Raw genomic sequence first — 6,974 nt, forward strand, 5'->3', positions numbered from 1 at the left:
GTGATTGATCACCTTTTAATGTGCAAATAGTTTGGCTCAGGTTAACTTGTTTGCTCTGAGCACATTCATACTGTAAATTTAAAAAGTACAATCTGATTTTTATTATATTTATATAATAAACAGATTATTTTTGTGGAAAATAACTACAAACACACCTACATGTAAAAAAAGGTAAAACATAAAAGAGAGAAAGAAAGAAAGAAAGGAACCTCGGTCTTTTGGTCCGTCTTTAGTTTCTCCATGTCTTCTTCAGCTTTCTTTCTTTTCTTCTCCTCCACCTTGAACTTCTTCTCCCACTGGGAGGGAAACAGAGATTAGATCAGATGTTGTTTCATTCAGTACTCAGGATGTAAACTAAGCTCTGATTGGCTGAAGGTTTATTATCTGTTAATAATGGTCACATATATCTGCTTCTGTTTGCTTTGAGCACATTTATACTGTAAATATATCCTGTAAATACAAGCTGTAACAATCAGTGCTGTTCTTAACTGATGATCAGAAACAATGTACATGAACACAATCTGATCTTCATCATATTTATATAATAAACAGATTCAGTGTGACACCTGTTTGTGTTTCAGGTGAACTTCAGTAGATTCATACTGTAAACACTGAGGACTATAGGACCACGTTCACTACAAGAAACTTCTTAAAGATATTCATGGTGGTTCTTGATTCTGATGAGAATTTAAAAATATTATAAATTTAATGTTGTTATTCATTTAAATGAGCTAAAAATAAAATATGAGGAGCAGAGCATCTTACAGTAGTGAGTCTCCAGCAGCTCCTGAGGGAAATATCTGTCTCTTTAACAGCTAAATGCTCCACTTTGTTCACCAGTTAGTCTCTGACTGTGTCTGTCTGCTGTTTGCTGCTGAGCAGGTGCTGCACAGTGGCTCTTTATGTCACACTGCGGTGAGGTTTGTCTTGTCTTGGGTTTTTGTCTCGTGACTTCCTGTTTTATTTTGAAATCTAACTCTCCTCTCGTTTCAGGTCACTTGCCCTTCCTCATGTGTCACCGGTCTGATTGTCTCACCTGATCCCTGATTGTTTCCACCTGTTCCCCATTACCCTCATGTGCTTATAGTCTGCGTCTCCCCTTTGTCTTGTGCCAAAGTGTTTCGTCCTGGTCCGTGCAACCAAGCCCTTTATCATAGTCATAGTCAGTTTTGCCAAGAGTTTTGATACACCACATAAGTTGTTTTCTGTTTCCTCCTTTGAGAGTGATTTTTCGTTTGTAAAGTTTTCTAGTTTAGCGTCTGTTTTGTATTATTTTGTAAAATGTTTTCTGTCCTCCCTTTTGGAGCGATTTTGTGTTTAGATTGTATTAGATAGTTGTAGAGCCTCCTGTTTAGGTGAGCCTTTTTCTTTTGTCCTGTTTAGCAGTAGTTTTGGTTTTCCTCCTTCGGGAGCGCTTTGATTTGTTATCTAGCCTTTTGTTTTCCTCCTTCGGGAGCGATTTATGTTTTAGGGTCTTCCCTGATTCTAATGTGTTTTTTTTGTCTCTCCCTTTTATGAGAGATTTCCCTTTATTAGGAAGTTTTTTTTCTTCCGTGAGTTATCTTGCCAGGCCTTAGTTATTAAGGGAGTTTTTCATAGCCCAATTGTTTGTCACTCTTCAAAGAAGGATCTGACATCAATAAAGTGTGCTTGTCCGTGATATCCACTGCATCTGAGTCCTCATTTCAGTCCAGGCCTGACACTTTATACATTGAACTTATGGTTATGGATTAGTTCTCAGAATGGGACAACACAGGAGGACCAACTCCTCAGGTCAAGACTCTGCTGTCCACTTACATCTGAAGGAGACAAATCATCCCTTTGAGGACAACAATGTGAACATCTTGTCCAGAGAAGACAGATGGTTTGAAAGAGGAGTCAAAGAATCTGTCTGTGTCAAACTGGAACCACCAGTGATAATGTGGTAACAATATGTTAATGTGCACACAATTCAGTTACAACTTAATTATAAACCAGTTTATAGATGTCATATCAGCCAATCCACCTCAGTTAAGAGCTAAAAGTCTTTTGAAATATGTTGTTGTTTTATTACAGATGAACAAACAAACAAATAAAAAAGTAAAAATAAAACTATTCTTCCTTCTTTGATTTGGTCCTGATCTTAAACATTCTGGTTTTGACACGACCTGACTTGTCTGCACGCCTGTTGTGATATTTGTCATTTCACCTTTTATCATAAACTAAACAAAAACAGTTCAACACAATGAAGCAGAAAAAGTTCAGCTCAGATTTGTCCTCTACAACATCCGCAGGATCCGGTCTTTCCTCACAAAGGAAGTGACGCATCTCCTGGTTCAATCGCTGGTCATCTCCCGCCTGGACTACTGTAACTCACTCTGGGCTGGACTCCCAGCCTCTGCGACTAAACCGTTGCAACGTATCCAGAGCGCTGCAGTGCGCCTTGTTTTCAATCTACCCAAACTCTCCCATGTGACCTCCCTCCTCCGGGACCTCCACTGTCTTCCTGTTGCGGCCCGCGTCAGATTCAAGACCATGGTGCTGGTCTTCAAGGCCGTCAACCAAACTGCACCAATCTACCTCCAAACACTGATCAGACCACACGCCCCTGCGCGAGCACTTTGCTCTACTACATCAGCCGGCCGGCTGGTACTGCCATCGCTGAGAGCAAACAAAGACCGCCCAGCGACTCTTCTCTGTTCTGGTGCCTCAGTGGTGGAACGAACTCTCGACCAATGTCAGGACAGCAGAGTCACTCGCCATCTTTCACAAAAGACTCAAGACTCACTTGTTCAGACTTCACCGCGACCCCGCATAGCATGACTCCCCCCCCCCCCAAAAAAAACAAAACAAAACAAAACAAAAAACAAACAAACTACGCACTTGTATGTTCCTACCTTTAGCACTTACATCATAGCACTTATAAAGGTGTCCTTGATAAATGGCAGCTACTTTGTTCGGAAGAGGGCTTGAATATTGTTTCTATCTTTTCTACTTTATCAGCAGTGATATGTTGTGGTTTCTTTCTTGTGACAAATGTACTTATTGTAAGTCGCTTTGGACAAAAGCATCTGGTTAATGCCCTAAATGTAAATGTAATGTAAATCTGAATTCATGAAGTTAATAATGATCAGATTAACCTCTCTGTTCTTGGACTTCAACTGATCCTTCAGCGTCTTCACTTCCCTCTGAGCTTCCTCTTTCTCCCGTCTCTCCTGCAGGAGCTTCCTGTTGGTTTCATCTTTGCTTCTCTCCATCTGGGAGTTAAAGAGAGACATGGAGAAAGACTTGATCAGAGACTTGGTATTTATTATTTTAAACAATCAGTCCAATGTAAAACTCTGATTCATTCTGCATTTGAACTTAATGAGGAAGAGAATAAATGAACATGTGATGATCTCTAAAGACAGTGGTCCTGTGTTTTGAGAAGGACTCGAGTCATTCTGCTCTCAGTCTTGACCTGAACTTCAGCTGTTTAACTGCTGTTTTATAAAATAAAATATTTATACTGTTGTTTTCTGTTGTACTTTCATAGTGATGAAAACCTTCATACTCAATTTTTTGAGGAGACAGATTTGAAGGAGGAGGAAAATGAATCAGGTAGGAGGCTGAAAATAAATGTTCTGTGAAGAATACAAATCCAAACCTCCCTGGTCTTCTTCTGCTGCTCCTCCTCCAGGGTCTGAACTTTGTTCTCAGCTTCCTCCCTCCTCTGCTGCTCCTCCTTTAACTTCTGCTGCTCCTCCAGGAACCTCTGCCTGGCAACAAACGGCCACTTGGGTTGAAAGAAGAACAGATAAAAATTACTGACAAGAGAATAAAGATTTTTTTTTGTTTTCTTTAAAAAAGGCTTCTTATGAACACTTACACATTTCAAACATGCAATGTCTGTTTTTATTATTCTGTTTTACTTTAGTATTATTTTAATGATGTTATTGGCCTCATTGTCTCCTGACATGTTTTAATCCTGGTTCAACCATGTACAGCACTTTGTAACACTGTTTACAAGTGCTGTTTTCTCATTAAATGAGTCTGATTGATTTTGTATTTTAGGTACAAATGAGAAACTCAACTGTGGTTGAAAGTTTCACAGTTTGACCAGTGAAGGAATGAAAACTAGTTTGTCTCGTGTTTTCACTCTGATTTACTACATGAGGAAACCAGACTGAATAAATTGTCCTTCTACATGACAGCTTACCCAAGAGGAGGAAGACTGGACTGGATCAAACTGGACTGGATCAGACTGGACTGGATCAGCTCGGCTTCTTTCCGACTTAGGAGAAAGAGAGAAATTTAGAGACAATGTTGTTTCATTAAATTAAAATATGTTGATGGTTTAATCTTGAAGCTTCTCTGTGGAGTTTTAGACCTTTAGTAGCACCATGAGCTGTTCTGTCTCACACGGGCTTCCTGCTCTACTGGACTCTGTGGGTGCAGCACTGCTCTAACCATGCACACATATCCACCCACTGAAAATATGCACGTGCATAGCTGGCCAATCAGAGCCTGGCTACTGATGACATGTGTTACTGTACATGAGGCCATGAAGACTGATAACTATCATCCTTTTTAAACAGGTTTAACCACTGATTTCATTTGTCCTGTGATGGAGTCATGGTCAACAAGTTTGTCAGTGAAGAAAAGACATCGTGCTCTGACCTCATCACCACCACCAACACACATCATACCTCTGACAAGACTACACAAAGACCTGTCCTAAAGCCACCACCCTGCTCTGTTGGACTGCTTCTCCACCACTTACCCAGGAGCCAGTGAAGGTTTTTACTGCCTTCACTATGTTTGACTATGAGTCTTTGAACTGAATTGAACAAAATGATTCAAGTGATCTGTGATGTTCACCTCTACAGCAGACCAGCACACTCAACACTGAACTTTCACATATTGACCCTGAATCCTCTTGAACAGGACCACAAACATGAGAGCAGATACAAAGGTCAAAGATGAACCTCCTTGTTGTTGGACAGTTCCTCCGTCAGGGTCTTCATGTTGGTCTCCATCTTCTGAATCTCCTGCTGCAGCTGCTGGACTTCAACTTGTTTTTCATCAAACTGGAAGGAAAGAAAAGATGAGAGTCCATTTCAGTTTGTATGTTTGTACATTGAAGTGACAGAGATAATAATTAGGATTTTCAGTTATTTGTAACAGTCACAGAAAAATGTAACCCTCCTGAGGTGCATGTGTCCATCTAGAGGGCTCAGACAAGTGGCAGAAAATGTCCATATAGTAATCACTAATGATTTAAAAATGAATTAATAGGATTTTAACAGTTTTGGCTGCACAGATAATGTGGTTGTTTGAAGGGTTGCATGAGGTGGATTATTAATCAAAGAGTGTGATGATAAAGAAATGGCAAGACATGAAATCTGCAGCCAAAGGCAGATGGTGGTTTGTGTATTGGATTTTGTTGGTGGAAATCACACTTACATTTTTATAACGGAGCATGTGAAAAAGTGAATTTAGTTGCTTTTTAGCAGTTTAGTGTTGTTTTATGTGATATAATGAAGGTAAATATTTCAAACAGCTGTGATGTAATGATCCTGTGTCACTCCTCAAGTCAGAGGCTGCAGATTCATCACATATATCTGTGAACTGAAGCTTTTCTTACAGGGAACAGCAGCTGCCAGGGGCGGGCTGGGGTTGAAATTCAGCCCGGGAGCTTGGTTTGGAGAGGCCTTTTATCCGATCGCACGAAGGGCACAAGTAGAACCGTAATTTAAACACAAATACTTTATTTTCAACCAACAAAACTACTGTGTGTGTGTGTGTGAAAAAATACCTGTTCAATATACTGTACAAACTGCTGCTCCTCCTTTCTCTCTCTCTCTCCCTCCCTCCCTCTTCTCCTCCTCTTCTTTCTCCTCTCCCTGTTTAATCCTCCTTTTTCTACTCCTTCTCCTCCTCCTCCTTCTCCTGTCCCTCCTCATCTGTCCCTCTCTCCTCCTCACTCTCATGACTGGCATTATCTGTGTCTAACATTAACAGCAACAATGATAACATTTATAGTACTTTTGCAAATAATTCAGTGTTAGAACACAAACAAAATCGAAAATTCAATTTAAGAAAAGTGCCGCGCACGCACACACACACACACACACACACTAATGCAGAAACATAACAGGAAATATAGCCGTATTATATTATATATATATTTATAATTTTAAATTATATCTTTAAAACAGAATGTTATTTATTTATTTATTATTGCAATGAATTTTAGTGTTTTATGGTCAGTTGGTAGCCTATGGATTTTATTTTTAATTGACAAAGCAAATTAATGATTTATTTATTGTGTAACTTTACTGATAGCTCTGTCTGTGTCCTGAAACACAAACACTATATTGTCTGGGATGATGGCGCGGTGTAGACGGTGCTTGTTAACCTGCTGTGGCCGTGCTGCTCGGACCCGTGTCGTCATCACCGGCCTGGCCGACCTTGGTCCCACCACGACGGAACATATCGGTTAATTTCGCGCATTTTGCTGCGTCTTCTATCAACTTTCTTTTCTTTTTCATCCTCACTTTCTCTGCTCCACCCATCTCTTTCTCTGGCTTCTTTCTTTTCATCATCGCGATCCTGCCCCTCTTCCTTCCTTCCTTCTTTGTTTTTTTAACAGGAAAACAGCCGTTCTTCTGACTGAGCGGCTGAGCCAATCACATGTCAATAGGAACAAGGATCAGCTCAAATTGAGGGGGGGGGGGCGCTCGTATCCCCCCTTAAAATGCAAGATATTAGAGTGACCCAGTCTGAGTCCAATCTGCCACCTACAAGGGCTGTAAGGGCAGGCTGCCTGTTTAATCGCGGGCCGCGGCCCCGTTTTACATAAAAAAAAAAAACAAAAAAAAAAATCTGACCACCGGCCGGTTCGGCCCAGAACAGACCGGCCGTTCGGGAATCCTCCCGAACCTCCCTGTGGCCACCCCGCCCCTGGCAGCTGCAGACACACTGTGACAATCAATCCTCACAGTTTATGGATG

The 6,974-nt window shown here is 40.8% G+C and overlaps 1 protein-coding gene across 1 annotated transcript in view; it reads right to left on the minus strand.

The window, feature by feature from the left end:
- LOC141004048 (butyrophilin subfamily 3 member A3-like) overlaps positions 1 to 6,974 on the minus strand; it is an 81,868-nt gene that overhangs the window by 66,390 nt on the left and 8,504 nt on the right. The window lies entirely within an intron of this gene.

This window comes from Pagrus major, chromosome 10, assembly GCF_040436345.1.
Source record: "Pagrus major chromosome 10, Pma_NU_1.0".
Classification (NCBI taxonomy): Eukaryota; Metazoa; Chordata; class Actinopteri; order Spariformes; family Sparidae; genus Pagrus; species Pagrus major.